Here is a 27,613-nt window from a genome sequence, read left to right as displayed (position 1 = left end):
CACATTGAGCAGTGATCTAACACAGTATTACCTAACAATGCAAAAACCTGGAGTTATATATGAACGAACCAGTGCGGTCTGCACAGCTCCTCACGCTGGACATTTAGCCCAGGATTATAGATCAAGCATTGGTGTGGGCTGCACAGAGTTCCACTCGAGGCATTGCTGGGTTGCATTCAGCAGTTCGTTAGCCGGATCTACACACTGCTCCATCCTTAACGTACAATGGATGGGCTGGTTATGTGAGTTGGATTGCGAAAGTGAGAGAACTAAACATCTGACAATGCCTTTATTTTGTGTTTTCAGTCTTGTGATTGGACACTTCAAATCCTGACTCATCCGATTAGACCCGACCCTCTGGATGAGTGATGGTGACTGTTGTTACAGCATCTGAGTCTGCAACATGTCCAACATGTAGAGCAGAGGCTGCAGAGAGGGGCATCTCTGTAAAATGGGATGAGGAAATCACAATCAGATCAGCCGTGGTCTTAGTGAATGGTGGGGCAGGATTGTGTGGACCACGAAAGTAACTTATTCATCTATTTCTGTTTGTAACAGCCAAACTCCCCTTCTCTCCCAGTGTCCCATACTGGTGGGGAGTGAGTCCCCTCCACCTGTTTCTGCGTAACAGGATCCTCGGGCCTCACTAGGCTCCAGATTTCCCTGAGCCCTAGTTTCGAGCAATTGAATGACTGTCTCCTGTTCCTGTGTCCAAGTCTAGAGCAGTTGAGTGACTCCCACCTGTTCCTGTGTCCCAGTCTAGAGCAGTTTAGTGACTGCCTACTGTTCCCATGCCCCAGTCTCGAGCAGTTGAGTGGTTGCCTCCTGTCCCTGTGTCCCAGTCTCGAGCGGTTGAGTGACTCCCACCTGTCCCTGTGTCCCCGTCTCGAGCAGTTGAGTGACTACCTCCTGTCCCTGTGTCCCAGTCTCGAGCAGTTGAGTGACTACCTCCTGTCCCTGTGTCCAGTCTCGAGCAGTTGAGTGACTGCCTCCTGTTCCTGTGTCCCAGTCTCGAGCAGTTGAGTGACTGCCTCCTGTTCCTGTGTCCCAGTCTTGAGCAACTGAGTGATGCCTCCTGATCCCAAGTTTGTGAAAGTAGATGTCCTCCTCTTGCTACTGACTAACAGGCTCCAATTCCTCTCTACTCACCTGCTGCTCCTGTGGAATGTAGTTGAGGGACTGAATGGCCTCTTCACATTACTTCCAGCTTCTCTTGACTAAAGGTCTTTCTCCTGTTTCTGTAAAACACCACCAAAATCTGAATGATGTATTTTTGCATTTGACTGTCAGTAATTGAGCAAACAAGCTGACTGACAGAATTGAGAACCTGAATAGCCTCTTCCTGTTCCAGTGTTATCCATTCAAGAGTCAACAGAGTCTCAGTGATTACAGCACGGAAAAATACCCTTCGATCCAGTTGTCCATTGTGACCAAATATCCTAAATTTATCTCGTCCCCCTTGCCAAAACTAAACCCATATCCCTCTAAACCCTTCCCATGCATGTACCCATTCTAATGCCTTTTAAATGGTGTAACTGTGTCTGCCTCCACCACCAATATGTGGTGCTCAATCCATACACACAGCAGTCTCTCTTTGAAAGTGTTGTATCTCATTTCCCTTTATAAATCTTTCTCCTCTCACCTCAAACCTTTGTCCTGTAATTTTCGACTTTGCCTATGCTGGGGAAAAGACGTTGACTGTTTACCTTATCTATTCCCCTCAGGATTTTAATAAACTTCTTTAAGATCACCTCTCAGCCTCAACACTTGAAAATACTCCCAGCCTATTCAAACTCTCCCTGAAACTCAAACCCTCCAACACCTGCAACATTCTTTTAAATTTCTTCTGCACCCTTTCAAGTTTGACAACATCTTTCCGACAGCAGGGTGACCAGAATTAAAGGCAGTATTACAAATGTGGCCAAACCAATGTCCTGTACAGATGCAACATATCATGCAAACGCATAGACTCAAAGCACACACCAATAAAGGGAAGATCACCAAGTGCCTTCTTCACTGCGCTGCCGACCTGTGACGGCACTTTCAAGGAACGGAGAACCTGCACCACCAGGTGACACTGTAGCTCAGTGGCGAGCTACCTCAGAGCACAACATTCTGGGTTTAATTCTATCCTTGAATGACTGCCTGTGTGGAGTTTGCACATTCTCCCCGTGTCTGCGTGAGTTTCTTCCAGGTGATACATTTTCCTCCCACAGTACAAAGATATACAGGCAAGTGTAGATTGGCCATGCTAAATTGCTCCAAGTACCCAGGGATGTGTAGGCTAGGTGGATTAGCCATGGGAAATGCAGGCTCAGAGGGATAGGGGAGGGGTTTGTCCAGTGGGATACTGTTTAGAGGGACGGTGTGGCCTCGATGGGCCGAAAATCCTGTTTCCTAACTGTAGGGATTCTATAATTTCTATGGAGTTCTCTTTGATTGACAACTTTCGACAGGACCCTACCTACATGTCTTGCCCTTATCTGTCTTGCCAAAATGCAACTCCTCACATTTATCTAAATTTAACTCCATCTGCCACCCCTCGGCTCACCTAATCAAGTTTTCACTTTGTTCTGAGATATCATTCTTCACCGTCGACTACACCACCAAATTTGGAATTATCTACAAACTTACTGATCATACTTCATATACTCAAATGCAAATGATTTGTATAAGTGACAAGAGGCAGTGGACTCACTATTGACTTTTGTGGCACACCACTGGTCACAGGTCTCCAAGTTCAATGAACAAATGTCCACTGTCGCGCCCTGTCTCCAATATTCAAGAAAATTTTGGATCTAACAGGTGAGCTCCCCCTGGATCCCAGGCAGTCTAACCTTGCTAACCAGTCTACCATGTAGAACATTTTGGTTTTCTTACTGAATTCCATAAAGACAACATCCACTCTCCTGCCTTCATCAATCTTCTTCATCACTTCGTCAAAAAATTCCACCGAGTCAGTGAGACGTGATCTCCAATGTACAAAGCCCTCTTCAGTCCTTGTCCTTCCAAATGCATATACATCCTTTCCCTCAAAGTAACCTCCAACAATTTAGTCACCATTGACGTCAGGCTCACCAGTCTATAGTTAACTGGTTTTTCGTTCCTTTCTTAAATAATGACACTATGTCAGCAGCTCTCCAGTCTTTTGACACCTCACCTGTGGAAATCAATGATACAGATCTATCAGCAAAAGGCTGAGCAATCCCTTTCCTAGCTTCCCACAATATTCTGGGATACAACTGATCAGGTCCCAGGGATTTGTTCACCTTTATGTGTTTTACAATGTCCAACACCTCCTTGTAATATAGATACTTTTCAAGATCTCACTTTGCATTTCTTCATTTTCTCACTCTTGTAACTTCCTCCACATTAAATACTGAGGAGAAATACTTGTTTTATATCTTTCCCATCTCTTGTGATTCCACACATAGGTAGCCTTACTGATCTTTAAGGTGCCCTATTTTCTCCATGGTTAATCTTTTGCCACTAAAAGATTTGTAGAGTTTCGTCAATACCTCATTAACCCTATTTCAAAAGCCAACCCGCGTTCACATTTTTCTGGCCCGAATTCCCCGTTGACTACACACTTATTGCCCTTATACTCCTCTGGGGATTCACTTAATCTCAGCTCTGTTTACCTGACATCGGCCTCCTTCCTTACCTTGATCAGAGCATCAATATATCTAGCCATCCAGCACTCCCTGCACCCACCAGCCTTGCCCATCTCACTAATAGGAACACGTTGGCTCTGGACTCTCTGGATCCAAGTTTTCATGGCCTTGCATTTCCCAACCATCCCTTTACCTGTGAATAGGGTATTCCAATCAGCCTTTCACAGGGCTAGCCTAACACTTTCAAAATTGGCCTTGTTCACAGTTAGAACTTTAATGTTTACATCCGGTCTTTCCTATTCCACAACTAAGTTAAAACTAATATTTATGTGTTACAGACTTGAATGTTAAATAAACATTTCCTGCCCCTCTGTGACAGGCTCGAGAGGCTGAATAGGCTACTCCTGTCCCTCTGTAATAGACTGGAGAGGCTGACTGGCCTCCTCCTGTCCCTGTGTAACAGACCCGAGACATTAAATAACACAGCAACTCATGGAGTATGAGCAGCCGTTAAACTGTATCTGATGGAGGTCCATCCCTTCTCAGTTACAGAAATACAAATAGCACAATGTACTCCAGGTGTCCTCTCAGTAACACCTCATACAGCTGCAGTGACAAATCCTTTTATTTTGAATGATATTGTTTGCAAACTGTGCTAATGTTCCAGCGTTCCACCTTTTCAAGTAGCAACAGGCAAATATGGACTGAATGCCCTTCTCCTTTCCTTCTGTAAGATGCCCATAGGGACAGAATTGCTTTGGCCTCTTCCTGAGCAGCAGTGTCAGTGCTCTGTATCAAGGTTATGAAAGGATTTGAAAACAGGGAATTAAAACCAGGAGTATCCTCACACCGGATAATACGTATCATACTTTGTGTTAAGGTATCTAGAAACTTGCCCATCCGACCTTCTTTTATGTAGCCGATCTGTTATTTTATAACTGCTTCCTTTAATAAACAGAGTGGAATATATATAGAGCCGTGCAGTGTCCTGTTAATATACTCGTATGCAAGGAAAAAAATGATTAAAAGATTGAAAGATTTATGGTCCATCACTCAGTAGCCCTTATCCATTCCATCCAAAACCAGTAAATCTTCCCTTTTATCGTGATATGAAAAGTGATGTATAGAGCTGGTTAACTGATCCTATTTGTTCAGTGACTGTGATTAATGCCAATCTCCATGGATTCTTAATCCCAGTGAATGGTTTCCATCTTTTGACGATAAATGGGCGCCGTTCAATGTGTTATTCCATAACATGAGCAGGACCATCACCGACAGCACTGACAGGGATCAGCAGATCTAGAGAGAAGGGGAGGAGAGATCAGAATCTTAGAACATTAGACTGCAATGTTCCAAACATGGATCAGAATCTGAGAACAGTCGACTGGAATATTCCAACAATAGACAGGAGTTTATCCGATTCTATTTGGTATATTTTTGCATTTTATTGGTTGCCCTTATCATTGCAGATCTATTATGCTCTTCGCATTATTCAATATTTTTATTATCCCTTCCTGGCTATCGTTTGTGTTCCTGGTAAGTGTCACTGTCCAGTTGTTGTTTCTATAAACCAGTTATGACTGTATAATACGGTTCGTTCATATAGTCTACACTTCTGGCCACTATTATTGTTCCTGTTGAAACTCTGAATCCAGATATTTACTCGACACACCACTGCTAACTACATCAATGAAGGTGTTCAATTACTGTCTCCCTCTGCTCTGGCAGTGTTACTCATGGGTCTCTATATTGACCTACTCAGTTTCAGCGGAGAGCCACGATGTATTGCATCTTTGCCTTTGGTATTTAAATATTAAGAGCATGCAGGTCACTGTCTACTGTTCTGGTTACAAACACCACCTTTTCCCAGTGTTTTCATCCCATTCCTGGCCAATATCTGCGGCTGAAGCAGACGACTCATAACTGTGGGTGATCCCTTTGACTATGAGCTGATTCCTGACACCTTGCCTTGACCATTTCTAACTTGAAATACTCATCGCTCCACAATGTATCTCACTGGCTTAATCCATCTGCTGTTTGAACCTTGAGCTATGAAATACAGTGTTAATGAAGTTCATAACCTGCTGCTGACTCTCCTGGCTTCAAACCTGCCAAAGCAAATCTGATTCGACCTCACACCAGACTCCCATCCATCTGTCATTCATGTGCACGCTGATGTATATTGCTATTGTGTATGGCAATACCTTTATTTTAACATTTTCAAACACTTTACCTCATCTGTCCATGAAACGTCCCTCGTTCTCTCTCTGTCGATTATCCAAAAGCCTGCCAGTTGTTCATATTTAAAATAGTTTCCTTCACGTGTGTTCCTTCTCAAACAATGAGTTTTGCATTCAACCACGCCAATCGCGCACGCACACGCACTCTCTCAGTCTCTGATGAAAACACACACACACACACGCAGAGAGAGCAAACCTTCCCATTGGAGATAGTAATCTGATGTGAGTATAGTTAGCATATGATCGTAAAGTTTGCAATGCTCTCCATACTGGGCAGATAGTGCAGTTTACTGAGCAACACATGAGCATGGTCTGCACAGCTCTCCATGCTGGGCTGTCATCTTGTCCCAGTTTATGTTTGTTTGTGGTGTTCTGTGAAGCAGATTCAGAATTTGATGTAACAAACCATTCCAGCTGATCTGACAATGCCTTTATTCAATGTTTTCATTCTTGTAATTTTACTCTCGCAGATCTTACTTCTCCAGTCAGTCCCACTGCTCTGTCTTTTTCCCCATATTTCCACAACCTCCTCCCAGTTAATTAACTGCCTGTTTCTGTCTTTAATGTGAATCTCTCAGTCCCTCTGTATCTTTCCCTGGCCTTGGGTTTTGTCTCCCTAGTGTATCGAGAGCTGGCATTGTGTAGCTCAAGAATACTGAAATGGTGTGTGTCAGGCTGTTTTTCACTTTCCGGTGCGTCCCATGTGATGGTTCATGGACAGGTGTGTTCCGAAGTTATGAGACACATCCTTGTAACTTGGTGTGTACCTGTGGCTGTCCCTCTCAGGTGACCTTGCGATCAGTAACACGAGGAAGCCCATTGAGTAAAGGACCAGGCATCTAAATTGTGTGACAATGCTGTCACTTTAAAAAAAAAGGTTATTTTCTCTTTTTTTTAACAAGAGGTCATAAATGTCAAACTGCCGACTGAAAACAGCTCAAGTAAATAACTTCCGAGACTTTTATTGTTTTGAAGAAGTAGTAGTAACAATGGCCAGCTCGCACAGACCAGGCTTTCTAGTTTTTTCCTTACAGCTGTAAGTCACCAGGTGCTTGTGTCCCAGAAGGTTTGGAAGTTTTAGTAAATTATCCCTAGCTGCTATTCTCTGCGAAGCTTCACTTGATGTTATTTCAAACTGGATTGGAGAACTGTATGTCTGAATGCTCCTTTTTACCATGGAGTGTGTTTAGGTGATGTTAGTATATTGGAACAGTTCATTTGTAGAAGGTTAAGGTTTCCAATAGTTAAGTTAATCTAAATTCCTCTTCATTTTGTATGGATTTTCTTTAGAGAGTTTAAATATATTGTGTTTTAATTAATGGTGAGTGGTTTGATAAGTCGCATCACATCTGGAACACCCACTTCACATCTACCTTTAAAATACGAAAAGGTTCGCATCCAAGCTACCTGCTTAAAATTGTTTGAGGCAGTCTGGTTCGTCTATAGCAAACTGGGAACTCTTGTCTGGTAACACCAAATTGGGTTTAGAATTACAATCCCTACAGTGTGCAAACAGGCCATTCGACCCAACAAGTCCACACCGACCCTCCGAGGAGTAACCTACCCAGACCCATTCCTCGACCCTGTTATTACACATTTACCCTGACAAAGACTCATAACCCACACATCCCTGAAAACTATAAGAAACTTAGCATGACCAATTCACATGACATGCACACCTTTGGATTGTGGGAGGAAACCAGCGAATCCAGAATAAGCTCATAGAGACACTGGAGAGTACGCACCAGGAGGCTATTGGGTTCAAAGGTCGCATATGGTAGCTTTAGTGTCTTTCATTCCGGATGTTGAATTCAGTTGGTTTAAACAGTGTTTTGTGTATAAATATTCATTCAGTCACTGAGTGTTCTCTGGCTGTGGAAGAAGTGAAGTTGGGGGTTTTACAAAAGGTAATGAAGGCAAAGCAGTAGGAATTGGCAGACGAGCTGCAGTTGGGGTTGTGTTTGTGAGAAAATGAGAAGTAATTACAGCTAGAGCTTGACAATGACATTTGGTGGAAACACCATCAGAGTCTTCGGAAATGGCTAGAATTCAATTTCAAATGAGGTGCCTTGAACATGAGAAGGAATTGAAACTGTTTGAATTATGATGAAAAGTAAAAATAAAATGAAGAAGAGGAGAGAAAAAGAAAGAAGAAAAGCAGAGTGATTTAACTTGAAAAGTTAGTAATTAGAAAGGCAAGTTGACAAAGAAGGTGGTGACGAAGGTAGATGGTCGGCGGCATGAAGAGGATAGTGAGGATGAGCAACCCTATAGTGGCCAAAGTCTTGATGGGGATCTGTTTAAATACATCCAGACATTATCTAAATTTGATGAGAATGATGGGGGAGCCTTCTTAATTTAATTTGATAAAGTGGCTAAACAAATGCAGTGCCCAGTGAACATGTGGATTTAGTTGAGTCAAACAAAGCTGATAGGTATTTGCATCCCTATCAGAGGCAGTGTATGGGGAGTAGGAGGCGGTGAAGAAAGTCTTCTGAAGTGCACATGAGCTTGTGCCAGAAACTGACAGACAGTGTTTCAGGGATCTAAAATAGCGTCCGTGTTTAAACACAAATTGAGTCTGAAAGGATCAAACAAAGTGATTTTGAAAGGTGGGTAAGGGTATTAAATCAGAGCAAAGCTATGGCACTCTTAGAGAGATTCTTATTTTGGAGAAGTTCAACAATTCACTTCCTGCAGTCGTGAGAACCCGTGTGGAAGAGCAGAGAGTGACAATGGCAAGGTTAGAAGCTGAAATGGCTGATGATGATGACGATTGAGTTCAGAAATCAAAGCTTGGTTTCTGTGAGGGAGTAAGAAGAATGTGTGAGATCTTCTTAAAACATATCCCTGTGAGAGTAAGGTTTACTGGCATAGGCCAGGAGTAGCAGGTAAAGAGCTAACAGCATTAAGAGGTACAGAAGTATGTAATTCTCTTATGCTGAGACATGAGGAGCTGTCATTCAGAGGGACTATTGGAGAGATGAGAAGTGCTCCATTATGTAATCAGTAGTTGGAGTGTCCAGTGGAAACATCAACAGATTTATTCCACAATGGAGTAGGAGACCTTGAGCTTGGTGTTGGCGTTACAATATTTCATCAATTACATTGCGCATAACATACATGAGACAAATCCTTTTCAATGATCGTGAGCCCTTAAAGTTTTTGGAGAAGTTTAGGGAGAAGAATATCAGTATGTTTCGATTGAGCTTATTACTGCTGCCATTCAATTTGAAATTATACAAGTGACAGGGCGAGAAAACCTCAGGTTTTGACACGTTCTGGAGACTTGGATGAAGAAAGATAAAGGCATGCTGTGGCAGGAGCAAAATGACTGAAATCGAATCGAGTTGTGAACATTTGTATGCTCAGAGTCAATGTAATATATGTATATATGCACCTCTTCCTCCGCTACATTGATGACTGCATTGGCGCCACCTTGTGCTCCGGCGAGGAGTTTGAGCAATTCATCAACTTCACCAACACATTCCACCCTGACCTTAACTTTACCTGGACAATCTCTGACGCCTCCCTCCCCTTCGTGGACCTCTCCATCTCCATTAATGACGGCTGACTTGACACCGACATTTTTTACAAACCTATCGACTCCCACAGCTACCTGGATTAAATATCTTCCCATCCTACCTCTTGCAAAAATGCCATCCCGTATTCCCAATTACTCCGCCTCCGCCGTATCTGCTCCCAGGAGGACCAGTTCCACCACAGAACACACCAGATGGCCTCCTTCTTTCGAGACAACAATTTTACTTCCCACGTGGTTAAAGATGCCATCCAACGTATACCATCCACATTCCGCACCTCTGCCCTCAGACCCCACCCCGCCAACCGTAACAAGGACAGAATGCCCCTTGGTGCTCACCTTCCACCCTACCAACCTTCGCATAAACCAAATCATCCACCGACATTTCAGCCACCTCCAAACAGACCCCACTACCAGGGATATATTTTCCTTCCCACTCCTTTCCACCTTCTGCAAAGACCGTTCCCTCCGTGACTACCTGGTCAGGTCCACACCCCCCTACAACCCACCCTCCCATCCTGGCACCTTGCCCTGCCACCACAGGAATTGCAAAACCTGTGCCTACACCTCCTCCCTCACCTCCACCCAATGCCCTAAAGGAGCCTTCCACATCCATCAAAGTTTTACCTGCACATCCACCAATATCATTTATTGTATCCGTTGCTTCCGATGCGATCTCCTCTACATTGCGGAGTCTGGACGTCCCCTACAAGAACACTTTAGGGAACATCTCCGGGACACCCGCACCAACCAACCACATTGCCCTGTGGCCCAACATTTCAACTCCCCCTCCCACTCTGCCGAGGACATGGAGGTCCTGGACCTCCTTCACCGCCGCTCCCTCACCACCAGACGCCTGGAGGAAGAACGCCTCATCTTCCGCCTCGGAACACGTCAACCCCAGGGCATCAATGTGGACTTCAACAGTTTCCTCATTTCCCCTTCCCCACCTCACTCCACTCTAAAACTTCCAGCTCAGCACTGTCCCCATGACCTGTCCGACCTACCTATCTTCTTTTCCACCTATCCAATCCACCTTCCCCCCAACCTATCACCTTCATCCCCTTCCCTATTCACCTATTGTATTCTATGCTACTTTCTCCCCACCCTCACCCTCCTCTCATTTATCTTTCCACCCTTAAGGCTCTCTGCCGGAAATCCTGATGAAGGGCTTTTGCCCGAAACGTCGATTTTACTGCTCCTCGGATGCTGCCTGAACTGCTTTGCTCTTCCAGCACCACTAATCCAGACTTTGGTTTCCAGCATTTGCACTCATTGTTTTTATCTATGTATGCATTTCAGTCTACTAATAGAGGACGATTAGGAGGTCTAAAATTAATTCATCTTTGTATATTGATGGATCATTTTATTAAAGGTGCAGTTGTGAGAATACTATCACTGCAAAAAGGTTATTTTCCCTTAGGTTGTTTTTGAAGAGAGGTTCTAAAGGCAGAGGAGCAGAACAACTGTCTGAACACAGTTTAAGTAAATAACTGAGGAGGCCTTTAGGTTTCATTAAATGGTGATAACAATCGAAGGGCGGTGGCCTGCTTTCACAGACCAGGTTTTCTCGTTTTGTTTTTAGCTGAAGCATTCAGAAGCTGTTGGGAATCCAAGAAGGGTTAGGAGTTTCAATAGCTGCTTTTCTCTCTGAGATCTCTGTTGATGTTGATATCTCCTGGATCGGAAAATTGTTGTAAGAATCTGTATTTGAATATATCTTTGTGCCAAGCAGTGTATACCAAGAAGGTACTGTATCTATTGTTGTGTAAGTGTTCAAACATATAAGCTATCCCAAAATATTCTTCTCTTTGATTGGCTTTTAACTAAAGCATTTGAATAAATTATATTTTGCTAAATGACGAGTGGTTTGACCAGTCACAACATATCTGGAACGCACACTTCCAATCTATGTTTAAAATAAGGAAAGGTTTGGGTCTAATCGGCCTTCTTGAAACATTTTGCGGGGATCTGTAGCCGAGGGGTTTCTGACTCTCTCCTGTTACTGAAACGTTATGGAGGGGCTGGGGATGGTTTGCTGGAGGATGTGCTGTGGGCTGCCTCAGACATTCAGGGAGACCTGAGGATTTGCTGACCCAACTCTGGATGGAGCCTGGGGACTGTAGTTACAGCATCAGTGTCTGTAACATGAACAACAAATGGAGCAGAGGCTGCAGAGGGGGAAGCTCTGAAACCACGGAGTGAGTGTGTATGGGGGAAAGGGATCTGCTGTATCCACTCCGAGTTTTCCAGGAACAGCTTCCCAAGCTCCACTTAACCCAGGATCAAAGTGTGAGGGACACTGATTGAACAAGGAGCTGGTCACAGAGCGGTGTCATCTCCTTCAACACGACCTGCAGCATCACACCAGGAGGATGGTGCTGCCAGTGGCTGCAGGGTCACAGTTTCATTCAGCTTCTATGATCCAGAACTTTCCAGGCAGGACTGGGTGACGTATCCATCATCTCCCAGTGTCTCAACATCAATGTCACCATTCGATGATGGAGGATATATATAGTGGATGAGGTAAATAGATTGTTTCTCCCTCAGCAGGGAGCTGCCGGGTGTATCCAGTACAGTGGGATACCCGATGGTGTACATGGCATCTGCAGAGTATCCATGTCAATGGGGAAAGGTAGAGGAACTGAAGGAGCTCTGTCTCTATTAATGTTGCAGTATGCCCATGCACAGTACATCATGTTGGTGAATACCCACTGTCCTGGCAGCAGTCACGGCCTCTTCATTCAGAAGCAGTAAGCCATTCCCATCGTCATCGTGTCTCCACGGAAAAAGAAATGAATATATCTTGGATAAAGGCCGTCCCCTTGATGCACCTTTCAAAACACCATCCCACCACCAACCAACCACATCAAAGTAGTCCATGTGTACGGAGAGCAATGGGGTCACTGGAGTGTTTTGGGAACTGACGATTAGGGATGGAGCAAAATCTCCCATGTCTGAACAGGTCTGAGTGAACCCCCCAGTACACAGTATCATTATGTCCTGTATTCCCTCTCCATTTCAGTAACATACTGCCTTCCATTATTCTGTAAATGAAATGACAGGTTATATCATCTTAAATTCCACCTTCCAAACAATTGTGTATTGCCTTTAGCTTTCTTAATCTATTTGCAGACTCTCCACCCTCTCTTGATAATTTATTCTCTTGCTTACCACAGCGACATCACCAAACTCAGCATCTGTATATCTGTTCCATCCTCCTGATCATTAATATAGATTGTAAATAGTTGAGAACCCAGCGTTGGTCAATGTGTGACCCTACTGGTTACATTCTGTCTAACTGAATGAGACTGGTTTATCCTGAGTGCCTGCTTCCTGTATGATATCCAGTCCTCCCCAATTCCTGTGCAACACAGTTGAAGTGTTGAATAACAACAAGGAGCATCTGTGAGGAATCCAACCCCTCGATGAGGCTGATGTCAACACGGCCTCTGTTCCACTTTCCTGCCATCTCTCCATCCTAAAGCTCTCGTCTCTTTTGTCGATTGCGCCACATTAAAAAAAAATCCACTCCACATCTACACTTTCATTTACTTTTCGCATTTTACAGACATCAATGAGATCTCCTTTCATTCTTATAAACTCGAGAGTATGGGCCTAAACTGCTCAATTTTTCTTCATAAGACAAGCACTTCAAATATGGAATCAATCTAATGAAGCTCTTCTGAATTGCCTCCAATGGAAATACCTCATTCTGCAGGACACCCAAACTGTACACCAGTTGTAGCTTCACTAATGCCTTGCATAGCTACACCAACACTCCCGACTCTATCCTTTTATAAATAAACACTGAAAGTATGCTTGCATTCCTCATTACTTGCAGTACCCGCAAGCAAGTTTTCTGTGATATGCAAGCAGACACCCAGATCCCTCTGCACTTAAGCACTTTGAACTTTCTCTCCACTTAGTTCATAATTTGTCTTTCTATTATGCTGGCCAATTTGAATAGCCCCATATTTACTCACTTTAATTTTCCTTGCCAAATGTTGGCCCGTTCACCCAACCTATCCATATAGTTTCTTTAAATCTCTTGCATTATCATTCCGACGTAATTTCCCACCAATGTTAGTGTCATCTGAAAATGTGATGTCGTATTTTCTATCCAGTCAACCAAGTACAGTAATACTAATGATCGCAAATGAGAACTGAAATCAATAGCACACTACAAATTGCATTTCCCAAAATAAATGACACATTTAGTCCATCTGACTGCATTTTTTTTGTTAACCAATCCTCCATCCAAGCTAATAAATTACTCCTAAACCCATGTTGTCTGATCTTACCACTTACTCTGTGGAGAAGCGACATATCTGATACCTTCAGGAAGACCAGATACATTCCATCTCCAGGACTCCTACTATCCACCTTGCTTGTCACATCTTTAAGTAACTCAAGCAAACACTTCAAACTTGATTTATCCTTTATACAACCATGTTGACTCAGATGGATTGTGGTTTAACTTTGCAAGTATCCTCAACAATGGATTCTAATAATTGTCTTAAATTACAATAGCTTATCATTACGTTTTAGTCCCAAATGTATACAGTTCTTATAATTTCTTCCCTTTCGAAAACCTTTACGTTTTCTTTGAATTCCTGTTTAATGGGCAAAAGGGTTTTAAGAGGTCTAGTCCACTTGCTGTTTGAGGCATGTGTTGCTGGCTGGACTCATCATCCTGCTGGTGTACAATCTCGATGGGCTGGCGTCTTTCTGGTGTTCCCATGCTGATGTCTCCAAGGCCAGAACGACCTTCTCCCGTCGATGCATTAGGGGGTTGGGGGATTATGGAATCCTCCTGTTGCTGGGTAACACTTTGAGGGGCTGATGGGTCTTTTCATACTTCCCCATAACAGGTGGAAATGCTGAACGGTCTCCGCGTGTATCCCGGAGCTGGGACCGAGGGATTGATTGATCTTCCCTTGTTCCCATACAACAGACATGCATCTGAATTACCTTTTCCTTTCTAGTGAAAGAAGTGTCAGACAGTTTTAATCCTTATCCAGAATGGATTCCTCCACTATCTGTGTAATTTGCTTCACTTGTTGATTCCTTCTGTCATCTTTGTTGAAATAGGACACTCTTTAATTTAGGTAAACTCCAATGGCTACTAGGTCAACCTGATCATCCTTTCATTGTAAGATGGCACCTTCATTCCAGGAATAAGTTGAGGGAACCAACTCTGAGCTACTTCCAATATAACAATATCCTTTCTTCATTGAAGAGATTAAATCTGTGCACACTACTCCAGATGTGATCTCACTAAGATCCTGTACAGCAGCAGCAACACTTTACCAGCCTGTTGTTAGGTTCCCATCCAGGTTAGAGCTGTCTCAGCTCTCTGGTGGAATACAGAGCATTGTTGGAAAATCATTGTCCTTCTCTACTCCATCAGAATCACGGGAGATCTGGAGAAATTAAAGTTTGAGAAGATCATAAATGATGTGGCGAGATGATCTCTTCCATTAATCTCCCCAGAGCCCAAGCCGGTCAGATTCCACAGAATCTAGTAAGGTGGAGCGCAAAAACAGCAAGGAGGAGCAAACATTGATGGGAGTTATATATCAAAGTGAAAGCTGCAGTACAAATGCTGGACATGTTATAAAACAGGAAATGAGATATTCACATTTGTGGCTACTGCAGTAATAGTGTACTGTTTAAGTTATATCTAAACTGTGTTAACCCAATTGAATGCTAATGCTGGGAAAAATGGATTTCATGACCACGTGCGAGATGGTTTATATGAACACTATGTCGAGCAGTGAGCTTGAGATCAGGTTATTTAAGAATTGGTGTTGAGTGATCAGAAGAGCTAATTGAAAATTTTGCTGGAAAGGACCTTTTGGGAACAGTGACCACAATGTATTGGTTTTCTTTTATGCTGTTTGAGTACACGATAGTTTCATTTTTATTTGAAGTAACCGTTATAAATCGGAATCATGCAAGCCATGAAGGTGTGAGGAGATAATGGGGACTACAGATACTGGAGATCAGAGTCGAAGGATGTGGTACTGCAAAATCACAATCAGGCAGCATACTGAGAGCAGATAAATCGATGTTTCTGGCATAAACCCATCATCAGGAATGAAGCTTATGGGCCAAGGGGACTGAGAGATAAATGAGAAGGGGGTGCGGCAGCGGGGAGGTAGCTGGGAATGCGATAGGTAGATGAAGGTGGGGTTGAAAGTAATAGGTGACGAAGGGAGACAGAACGCCTCATCTACTGCATCCATTAAACCCAATGTGGTCTTCTCTACATTGGCGAGGCAGGAGGTCAACTTGTGGATCATTTCAGAGAATATCTCTAGGACAGCCACATTGAACAACTCCATTGCCTTGTGGCTGAGTACACTAACTCACCTTCCCACTCTGCCAAGGATATGTGGGTCCTGGGCCTGCTCCACCGCCAAACCCGAGCCATCAGAAGCCTGGAGGGAGAAAGCCTCATCTTCTGCCTTGGGAGCATCCAACCACAGGGGATCATAGTGGAGTTCCCCATTTCCCCATTTCCCCTAATCCCACCATATCCCACTCCAAAATTCCAAGTCAGCACCGCCCTTTTGAATGTTCCTATGTGTCCACCTTTCTTCCTATCAATCTGGGCCACCCTCTTCTCTGACTATCATTTTCAACCCCACCTTCTTCTACCTATTAGATGAAAGGAGGCAGCTTTTAAAATGCCAAATGTTGCAGTAAGCCAGTGGATTCAGAGAGACGTAGGACCCAGCAAAGGATGACCAAGAAACTGAGAAGAAAATCAAAGAGAGAAAAAGCGTGCAAACAAAAGAAAAACATGAAGACTGCTAAAAAGCATCTATCAATGTATGGAAAAAATAATAAAATCAAGGCCAAATGTGGAACAGTTGGTGTGCGTTCAGGATAATTTATTGCAGAGAAACGAGAACTCGCAGGGAAAAGAAACAGTTTCTTTGTGTCTATCTTCATGGAAGAATGTCCAGAAATTCTTCAGAAATACCAAGTGACCATGGGACTTGTGTAAGTAAAGTCTAAGATCATTCTTATCAGTGTTGGGGTTATCTTTGAAAAGAAAGCTGGATTGAGTATTTATAAATCTGACAGACTAGATGTACTTCATACAAGAATTTCAGAGGAAGCAGCAATAGACATATTGATTGCATCGCGGATTTTCACATTATTTTCCGACACATTCCCGAAAGTCATTTAGCCAATCTCGATAAGGCAAAGGTTATAAATATTATCCAACAGTTTAAGAAAGGATGAAGATAGAGAGTGGTGAACTACAGACCAGTAACTTGTCATCCGCGGTTGGGTGTCTATTGGAATCGATTACAAAGAACATGCTACTAGATATATAGACGGTAATAACATAACTGGGGAGTGTGGTAATGTATCGATGAAAGAAAAACCAGAAGTGGAAAACATCATTTTAAAATGGTTGCAAGATTATTCTTGGAGACATACGCAATGAAGAACCAATGGATAACGTATAGTTGGATATTCATGAGCTTTTTTTAAAGAACATGGAGAAGTAGAAGTAGGCAAGATCAAGGAGATCCCACGATATTCTATACGGACAAGAAGAACAGAATAATCAGCAAACAGCTAGTGTCCATTAGAAACCAAAGGGGCAATCTGTGTGTCAAGCTGGAGAACATTGATGGATTGTAACATGAAACCTTCACATCTGTTTTACTTGGGAGAAGGAGGAGGCAGGTACAGAATTCAAGAAGATGGACTGGGAAGCTCTTGAACAGATTGATGAAAAATACGAGAAAGAATTTGAGATTTTGTTCTGTATAAATTTGGACCAATCTCCATGCCTGAATGAGTTGTATCACAGGAGGGTGTTGAGGTCAAGGGAGGAAAGAGCCTGACTGAATATTTTAATTAGAATTTGACCATAGGGGATGTGCCAGAGAACTGGAGAACTGTTAATACGATTCCACTTCACAGTAAGGGTGGGAGAGATAGACCAGGGAACTATAGACGAGCGAGTATGAGATCACTGTTAAGGAAACTACTGGAGAAAATAGGGAAGGAGAAAATCGAACTCCATACAGAGTCACAAGGTTTGATCAGGGATAATTATCATGACTTTATCAGAAGGAAGTCACATCCAATGGATTTGATTGAATTAGTTTGAGGAGATCGATTGTTTAGTTTTGTAGGAAGGCCTTTGACAAATTTCCACCTGGGAAACTGAAACATAAAGTAAAATCTCACAATATGAATGATAACTTGACAAGTTATGATGAAAATTGTCTTAGTTCAGGAGTCAGAGGGTGGTGGGAGAAGGCTGTTTGTGCGACTGGAGACCAGTGTCCCCTGGTGTACCACAGGGATCAGTGCTGTGTCCCTTATTGTTTGTGCCATTAATAAAAAAATAATAGATTTGAATGTGGAGGGGGTTTGGTGGAGAGTGGGGGAGATGTGATAAGTCAGTGTATGTTTGACATAAAGATCCGTTTGGTGGTTAGCAGTGAGGAGGAAGGCCTTAAGTTACAGGAAGATGCAGATAGAATGGTCAGATGGGCAAATCAATGGCAGATAGAATGTAACCCTGATAAATATGAGGTGATGCACTTTGGGAGAAGGAACCAGACAGGGGAGGACTCAATGAATGGCAGCACACTGGGAAGTTCAGATTGTGCTTCTCCACACATCCCTGAATGTGACTGGACAGGTTAATGGACTAGGTAAGAATTGGACCTTGGGTGTTGTGTTTCCTAATCAGGGTGTAGATTATAAGAGCAATACAGGGCTTTGGTTAGGACAAAATGGAATACTGTATGTAGCTGTGGGAGACACATTCCAGGAAGGATGTGATTGTACTGGAGAGGGTGCAGAGGAGATTCACCAGGATGTTCCCTGGGATGGAGCATATCAGCTATGGAGAGAGGCTGGATAAGCTCGGGTTGTTTACTTTGGAGCAGAGAAAGCTGAGGGGTCCGTGATTCAGAAGGATAAGATTATGAGCGACACAGACAGGGTGGATAGAGAGCCGCTGTTCCTTTTAGTCAGTGGCTCAAGCCAGTACACTTTTAAAGTGAAGAGTTTGAGGTTCAGAGAGGATTTAGACTTTTTTTCACCGAGAGGGTATTATGTTTTGGGATTACTTCCTGAGAGGGGAATTATCACGAGTAACCTCACAATCATTAAAAAGTACTTAGACGAGCATTTGGAAGTGTAATAACATTTTAGGCTATGGGCCTGCTGTCGGGAAGTGGAACTAATATAGATCGTGCTGTACTTCTGTTGGCACAGAGTCTATGCTCCTGTGAGTGTATGGTGTGGAAGGTCAATTATTGAGTAGTTTAAGGCAGGAATTGATGCGTTTCTGAAGAGTATATTCACAAGGGTTATAAGAGTGAACGGTGACAACTTGTTAAATTATGTCAATGTGAGACATATGAGAAAACAAGTACAGTTTCCTTACAGTTTGAAACCAGAGAATGGAGAATGGGGAACAGGGAAATGGCAAAACTGTGAAGCCACTACTTCCGTTCTGTCTTCACAGAACGTTCTAACAATACTAGGAAAACCAAGTCTGGGGTGGGAAATGATAGAGAACATGGAACATAGAAGATAGTAAGGAAATGGTTTAGGAGAAATTATTGGGACTGAAAGTAATGGTCATAGACACCACTAACATAGATTTATGAAATGGGAATCATGTTTGAGAAACAGACTGGCAGACAAATGATAGAGAACCAATGGATGTAAAACACGTGGATTTTCAGAAAAGTTTTTGTTAACTCCAAGCCCAGTTTACAAAATCAAATCTGCGTGGATTGAGGCTAATGTATGGCCATGTTTCTAGAATTGGACAGCTGGCAGGAAACAGTGAATAGAAATAAACAGACTCGTCATCAACAGCCTGACATTGTCTGTAAGGTATGATTCTGTAAGGTATAAGTCCTTCCACATTTAGTCAAGAAACTTTGGGGACAATGAAACAATTCACTGTAGGAAGAGATTCCACAAATAACCCCTTCCACCATGATGTATAAGAGAAGGCTGATGCATTCGCAACAATTTTAATCAGTCAGAAATACTGAGTGGATGATCCATCTCAGCCTCCTCCAGTGGTCCACAACGATCCAGTTACCAGTCATCAACAAATTTGATTCAGTCCACGCGATATCCAGAAACGGTCTGAGATACTGGATCCTCCAAATGGTCAATACTCTGACAACATTCTGGCAACAGTACTGAAAACTTGTGCTCCATAACTTGCCACTCCCCTAGCCAAACTGTTTCAATACAGTTACAACAATGACATTTCCCTGGTTATGTGCAAAATTACCCCAAGTATCTCCTGTATGTAAAAAGCAGACCAAATCCAATCCGGCCAATTACCACTGCATCAGTCTACTCTCGATCATCAGTAAAGTGGTGGAAGGTCTCAGTGCTTTTAAGCAGCACCTGCTCAGCAATACCCTGGTCAATGATGCCCAGTTTGGGCTCCACCAGGGCCCCTCAGCTCCTGACCTCATTACCGTGGTTCAAACATGGACAAAAGAGCTGAATTCCAGTGTGGGGTGAGAGTGTCAGCCCTTTAAATCAAGGCTGCCTTCGCCCAAGTGTGGTATCAAGGGGTCTTAGCAACACTGGAATCAATGGGTATCAGGGGCAATCTCCCCGCTGGTTAGAATCATACCTGACACGTAGGAAGGTGGTCATGGTTGAAGGTCAGTAAACTCAGCTCCAAGTCTGTAGGAATCCCTCGGGTAGTGACCGAAAACTTCTTCAAGGCTGCTTCAATAATGATCTTCCCTCCATTTTAAGGTCAGCAGTGGGAATGTTCACCAATGATTGTACAATGTTCTGCAACATTTGTGGCTCCTCAGATACTGAAACAGTCTATGTCCAAATGTGATAAGATCTGGACAGTATCCAGGCTGACAAGTGGCAAGTAATATTCAGGCCACGCAAATGCCAGACCATGACCATCACCAGTAAAATACAATCTAATCTGCCCCTTGGCATTCAATGGTGTTACTGTCACTGAATCCCCCAGTATCAAAGTCCTGGTGGGTAATCATTGCTCAGAAACACACTGGTCTCACCATATGAACACAGTAACTATAACAGCAGATTAGAAGCTAAGAATACTGCGGCGAGTAACTCACATCCTGACTTCCAAACGTCTGTCCATCATCTACAATGCATAAGTCAGAGGTGTAATAGAAGACTCCCAATTTGCCTGGATGAGTGCAGCCCCAACAACACTCAAGAAGTTTTATACCAACCAGGACAAAGCAGCCAGTTTGACTGTCCATTCACCCACAATGCTCCACCATCAACGCTCAGCAGCAGCAGCAGCAGCAGCAGCAGTGTTTTACTATCTACATGCTGCAATGAAATGATTCACCAAAGATCCTCAGAGACTACCTTCCCAACTCAGGACCACATCTATCTAGAAGGACAAGGGCTGCAGATGTATGGAAATGCTGTCATCTTCAGGTTCCCCTCCAAGCCATTCTCCATCCTGACTTGGAAATATATCACTGCTCCTTCACAGCCGTTGGGTCAGAAGCCTGGAATTCCCTCCCTAATGGCATTTGAGGTCAACCACAACAGGTGGACTGCAGCGGTTCAACAAGGCAGCTCACCACCACCTTCTCAAGGGCAACTAGGGACAGGAAATAAATGCTGGCCCAGCCAGTCACACCCAGATTCATGAAATAAATAAATAGAAATTAACAGAGGACGGTTGCTGAGGTGTCGCAGGGATTGGTGCTTGGGGCCCAGCTGTTCACAATGCCCTTTAAACATTTGGTTACTGGAATCAGATACAATATATCCCAGCCTGCTGACAGCACTAACGGATGTGGGATTGTGAGTGGGTTAGGAGGATGTTAAAAAGCACCGAGAAGACTAAGACAAGTGGAGAGAATGGGTAAATACGTGACAGATGAAGAACACTGTGGATAGAGGCGACGGTGTGCCATTTGATGGAAACGATAAATTGCCAGCCGACCATTTGAAAGGGATTGGTTGAAACATGTTGATTTACAAAGGGACATATGCTCCTGTTTGTTGTTTCCTTATGCATAAACCTCTGAGGCCCATGCAGTGCAGTGAGTTCTGCAACCAGAAGTCAATACTGGGCATGGCGATTGGCAAGCTGAGCAGTGTACATAGACCCACCAAGTGGGGAGCTGTAACACTGAAAAGGATCTGCATCTCCTTGTATACCAGACGCTGAAAGTAATATTGCAGAAACAGGAAGAAGTGAGGAAGATAAATGGTGTGTTGACCTTCATTTCAGGGGGATGTGAATCCAGAAGTAAGGGTGTCTTACTGCAGCTGTACAGGGCCTGGTGAGATATCATCCCGAACATTGTGCAGTATTGTGTGCAGTTTTGGTCTCCTTACCTAATAAAGGGCAAACCTGACATTGATGGAGAGCAGTGAAGGATGACCAGACTGATCTCTGGGATGACGGGCTTATTGTGGGAACAGAGATTGGGGAGACCGGGCCAGTATTCCACGGCGTTTAGGAAAATGAGTGGAGATCTCAGTGAAATATACAAAACTCTGAAGGGTGAGTCAGATTGGAAGCAGGTCACTCTGCATTGAGATGAGAATAAATGTCTGCACTCACTGACTGGCGAACCTGGGGAATTCGCTCGCACCTGGAAACCCAGACATTTATGATAGATAAGGATTTAGAGACAGTAAAGGGATGGTGGGAGAACAGGAATACGGTGTTGAAATGAAGGGCCAACCATCATTACATTGAATTGGGTAGCAAACTCGATGGACCAAACGTACGACTGCACCACCTATTTTATAGCTTCCCAAGGTTACTCACATTAACGGATATGTATATCGTGTGGGGTAAGTGCATTGATGAGATTTTTTTCCATGAACTAGAATGGGGGAGGCTCAATGTGTTGAATGACCTACTCCTTTCCCGCTGTTTCTGTGCAGTCTGTGGGAAAGCTCTGTAAATGTTGTCACAAACTCTCAGATGTTAGGAAGGAGGTCTCTGCAGAGTCGACAGGACTGTGTTCTCATTCCCGTTTCCGACATTGATGCTGAGGCCGGGTGTTCTGTCTGGTTTCATCCTTTCAGACCTCGGAGTAGCTTGATACAAATGAGTGCTTTGATTGGCTGTTTCAGAGACCATTGAAATGTTTATCACATGTCAGGGTCTTTGGAGTCAGTTTTAGGCCAGCCCAGGGAATCATGGGAGATTCACTTCCAAAAAGTACATTGAAGAAGGAAATTCTGTTTCCAATCGATATTGGCTTCAAGGTCACTGTTACTGATGCCAGATTTTAGATCTCGATATTTTATTAATTGTATTTAACTTCCACCCGCTGCCAGATCATTAACCTGGTCTGGATTAGTAATCCAGTGACATTTCCACAACAGCACCATCTCCACATGGGGACTTATTGGAAACCACACTGAGTAAGTTATTTCTGTGCTGTTTGCCAGCTCTGTCAAAAAGAACTCCAACCAATTTGACTGTCGTGATGGGACTGAGGGGGTGGTAATTGGTAAGATTGTAAATATTCCGCTCTTAGGGAGTGGGACAGAGCTGAGTAATTTTCCACACTGCCAGGGAGATGTCGGAGTTGGAGCTGGAATGAAACAGCTTCCCCAGGGACACAGCTTGTTGTGCCGCACAAGTCTTCAGTCCTATTGCAGAAATGGTGTCAGGGCTCATTGCCTGTGTCATATCTACTCTGTTCAGCTGTTTCTTCATGTCACGTGCAGCTTTTGAAATTGGTTGAAGACTGACATCTGTGATTTCGTGGGCATCATGGTGAGGGTGAGGTGTATCATCGACTCAATACTTCTGGCAGAGGATGCTGCAGATAAAACACCCTTCTCTTTTACACTGATGTGCAGGTCTGTTCCATTATTTAGGATGGGAATGTTTGTGGAGCCCTCGCCTCCTGTCATTTGTTTAATCGTCCATCATCATTTATGACTGAATGTGGCAGGACTGCAGGGCTTCATTCAGATCTGTTGGTCAAGTCTGGTAGCTTTAATGAGTTCGCATCAGGTTAAGGTTCATGTGATTCCGATATGTTCACTCACACTCGTCACTGAGCCATAGATGGTGTTGATGGTAATGACAGACTGAAGTGTTACCCTGGAAAAAAGTTACAGGTTGTGGTTGAATGCATGTCTGCCTCTCCTGCTGCTGTGGTCTACAGCTACATTAATACGCAGTTTCGAGCTGCAATATCTGCAATGCAATTCTGCTGTCTGTTCCCCAATTCTCACTGTGACCCATTCACCCATCAGCCCTGCACTCAGTGACCTAACCTGGTTTCTGATGTGGAAATACTTCCATTTTTATGCTCTCATCCTGCTGAGGGTCTCTCTCCCCGGGTCTTGCTTCCAATCTGACCCATTCCGCAAAAGCATTTAACTGATCTGAATGCAAATGTTTAATTCACCTGAATCTTTTTCCTTGAGAAATACCATCTTCTGTGTTTAAAGTGAATGTGTTTCCTCTGTTTCTCTCCCTGACCACGATTAAGAGCTCTGTCGTGTCAGTGATGCCAGCCTTATGTAGTTTCAGAGCCAATGAATTCTCTGGATTCCCAATCATCTTCACCACATTGTATGTTTTCTCTTTTGGTTTGATGCCTTATCACTCATGGTTGCCTTGTTCTCCCATGAGTATGTTTCATGTTCTTGGGGTTGCATTTCTGGTATTATCTTCCGAATTATCCCCAGAACCTCCGCCCATTGCTGCTCCATGCTCTTTCCTGCTCAGCTCCCCTTCCAATTAACTCTGGACCGCTATGCCCGGATGTCTTTGTAGTTACATTGCTTAATTATAACCACATTACATCTTGAAGAGAGCATTAGGTATAAACTGAAAGAAGGAGTTTTGGGAGATGGGACACGAAGAATAATTGGTGAATTTCTTAACTTGAAACAAAGGGAGAACGAGAGAGAGGATATAGATCTGGAGATGTGGAAAATGAGAAAACTACATTATCGAAAGAAGTAGACGAACATTCCCCAATGGTTTGGCAATGCCTGTGTGCTGTGGTCCTTGGTACAGTGCATGTACAACAGAGTAATATGTTCAAATGCTGAGTCTGATGCCAGAATATTTATCTCCGATTATATGACAGACACGAGCTTTGGAAAGAACCCAACAGGCCAATATATTGAAGGGGATTAACTGAAATAATTTGTGACACGAGAATCAAGAATTTGGATCTCACATCCTGGAAAGCATGAGAGAGTAGAGTAGGGAATTCCAGAAAAGGAGGGAACGTTGAGAGTATCAAATCATGTTTTAATGTTTATCAATTTTATACATCATATGCATCATTTTTCGTGAACTGTGTCTCTGTTGTTCATTTACAATGTGTTGTGCACATGTGAAAAATGTGACTTAACTGCACACACACATTGATTAAACAGTGTGTATAAAATCACTTTTCGACCATTGAAACTGTCCTGTTGTTGTGTTACGAGGATACATGAACACCAACTGGCCACCAAAAGACATGACGCACTATCACTATGTTCCACACATACAGACAAAGAAGGGCACCACTTTGACTGAGACAAAGCACACACACACACATACTAAGACACGCAAGGACCTTCTTAGAGGAATGGTATTCTAACCAGAAGTCCATCAATAAACGGATCAATTTAGATCCTGTCTACATTTTCCTTTTAAAATAACCGGAAATGACATCACCCATCTTAAGAAACCAAGACCTATAAATAGAGAGGTGGGACATACCACCAGAGCTTCAGCGGAGACTCTCACTGATGATGTCATCTAGTCATGGTGACGAAACTTCTGAAAACAAATCTTCAAGCTCAGTGACCTAACTTGCATACAGATAAATTGTTATTTTTTGTTTATTAGTGGAATTTAGGAGTTCTCTGTTTCTCACGTTTTAACAGATTATGATGTGAGGTGAGCTTTTCTGGGTGTGTGGTTTTAATTAACAGAGGGATTCGACACTGATGTCACAACAGTTTTGGCGCCTTGCCGTGTGGCACTTGGACCGACTTGAACAGATTTGGGGGACAAATGGTCCCAGCAAATTCCAACTCATGGCAATTAGTGACTTTGATCTTCAAATAAAACCAGTGGGAAAATTCGTTTAATTTTGTTACTTGTGGTTGATGAAATCAAAAGTGAGGGAAATGGCTTTTAACATTACTAAAGAGGTTCCCAAATTTTCCAAGGAAGTTTAGAAGGACAGATGGAGGACTTTTTTTTAGAATTAGCAAATACGTTGGAATTGGGTTTAACCAGGGAGAAAAGGGAAGCTGAAATTGTAATGCAGTTGGTCAAGCACTTTGATGTATCAGAGAAATAGGCAACTGCAGTAGATTTAGAAAATCCTTAAATTGCAAATGTGGCAACGGGAGATAGAAGATAAATAAAGGGAAGGAAATAGAGAGAGAAGAAAGAAAAAGAGAGGAAAAAGAAAGAGAGAGAGGATTTGAAAATTAGACAAGAAAGTTAAGTTAACAGGATAGAGATGAAGGGAGAACAGAGGGATGTATACAACTATGTTAATAACTTGCCATATTTCGGTGAGAAAAATGTCAAACCGTTTTTTATTTCATTTGAAAAAATGGCTAGGCAGATAACGTGTCCAGTGAACTTGTGGGTAATGCTAGTTCAGACTAAGCTGGTGGGCACAGCTGGTGAGGTATGTGCAACGCTGTCAGATGAGGGATGAAGAGATTATCAAGATGTCAAATTGGCTATTTTGATTGGTTATGAATTGGTACTAGAAGCATATAGACAGAAGTTCAGAAAAATAGAGACGGAAACAGGTCAGTCTTATATTGAGTTTGAAAGAAGTAACCAGTCATTTTGACAGGTGGGTGCTGGCTTTAAAATGGAAAAGACCTGTGAGGCTTGAAGGGAGATTAATTTGCTGGAGAAGTTAAAAGACTCACTTCCAGAGATAGTAAGAATTAATGTAAATGTACTGAAAGTTCAAGAAGTGAGAAGCACGGCAGAAAGGGCAGGTAAATATGTACTGGGGCATGAGATGATATTGAGCTTCTGGCAAGATTTTCATCCTGTGAGGGATAGAAATTGGGAGAAGGGAAGATCACACATTACAAAGCGAACAGTAGCGCACAATACTTTACCACAGGTGAAGAAAGAAGCCCAAAGGGGTTGAAAGGTGGTGAAAGGCCTCAGGTGTTCTCACTATAAGTGGAAAACATAAAATGACAGTGCTGATGATTTAAGAAGGGCACTGGGAAAAGATGGTTTCACTGCAGTAAGTTGGGACACACCGTGCTGGGCGTTGAATGAAGGCACTTTGGGGAAAGATGTGGTCGTAGAGGCTAAGCCCAGTGGAATTAGTGAAACTGGTAAAGGAGACCCCAAGTGGAGCTGAGGAGCAGCAGGAGAGTGCCTAGGCAAGGGCTGGGTATGGAATTAGTGCCTGATCTCTAAAAGAATTCACCTCTGTCGATAAAGTTTACTCAGAGAGAACAGGGGGTGAAGAACAAGAAGTTATAATTTTGTGAGATACGGGATCTGCTCAGTCTCTAATAGTTGAGAAGTGAGGCGCCAGTAAAGCACAACAGATCAGGCAGCATCCAAACAGCAGGACAATCGAATATCAGGCAGAAACCCATCGTCAGGAACATGGTAGGGGGGACAAGGGGGCTGAAAGATAAATATGAGGGTAGTAGCTGAGCTGGTGGGAGGGTCACTAGGAAGGCAATAAGAAGATGTAGGTGGGAGTGACAGTGATATGTCGGAGGGAAGGGTGGAGTCAATAGGTGGGAAGGAAGATGAACAGTTAGGGCAGTTCAAGAGGGCAGTGCGAGGTTGAACGGTTGGATCTGGGAGAGGTTGGTGGAGGGGAGATTCGAAATTTGGTGAAGTCAACTTTGATGCTATACAGTTTGAGGGTTCCAGATGTCCTAAAACCGATAGGAGTCCACAACACCCTCCTCTCCGAGCTATCACCATCACACCTCATCTGCATCTACCTATCGCCTTCCAAGCTCTCTTCCACCAAGCTCCACCCCCACCCTCCTATTTATTTCTCACCCTCCTTCCCCCTCCCTTACCCCCCACTTTCCTGATGAAGGATTTATGCCTGAAACGTTAACTCTCCTGCCCCTCGGGTGCTGCCGACATGTTGTGCTTTTCCAGCCCCCCACTTTACAACTCTCATCTCCAGCATCTGCAGCCCTCAATTTGTCTCGGCCGCTAATAGGAAGAGATG

The 27,613-nt window shown here is 43.4% G+C and overlaps 1 long non-coding RNA gene across 1 annotated transcript in view; it reads right to left on the bottom strand.

Annotated features, from left to right (window-relative positions):
* The window catches only part of LOC140470141 (uncharacterized), a 766,637-nt gene that overhangs the window by 207,498 nt on the left and 531,526 nt on the right, over positions 1 to 27,613 (bottom strand). The window lies entirely within an intron of this gene.

The sequence above is a fragment of the Chiloscyllium punctatum genome, chromosome 50 (assembly GCF_047496795.1).
Source record: "Chiloscyllium punctatum isolate Juve2018m chromosome 50, sChiPun1.3, whole genome shotgun sequence".
Lineage (NCBI taxonomy): Eukaryota > Metazoa > Chordata > Chondrichthyes > Orectolobiformes > Hemiscylliidae > Chiloscyllium > Chiloscyllium punctatum.
Note: the sequence above shows the minus strand (reverse complement) of the source record. Positions and strands in the feature narration are given on the sequence as shown.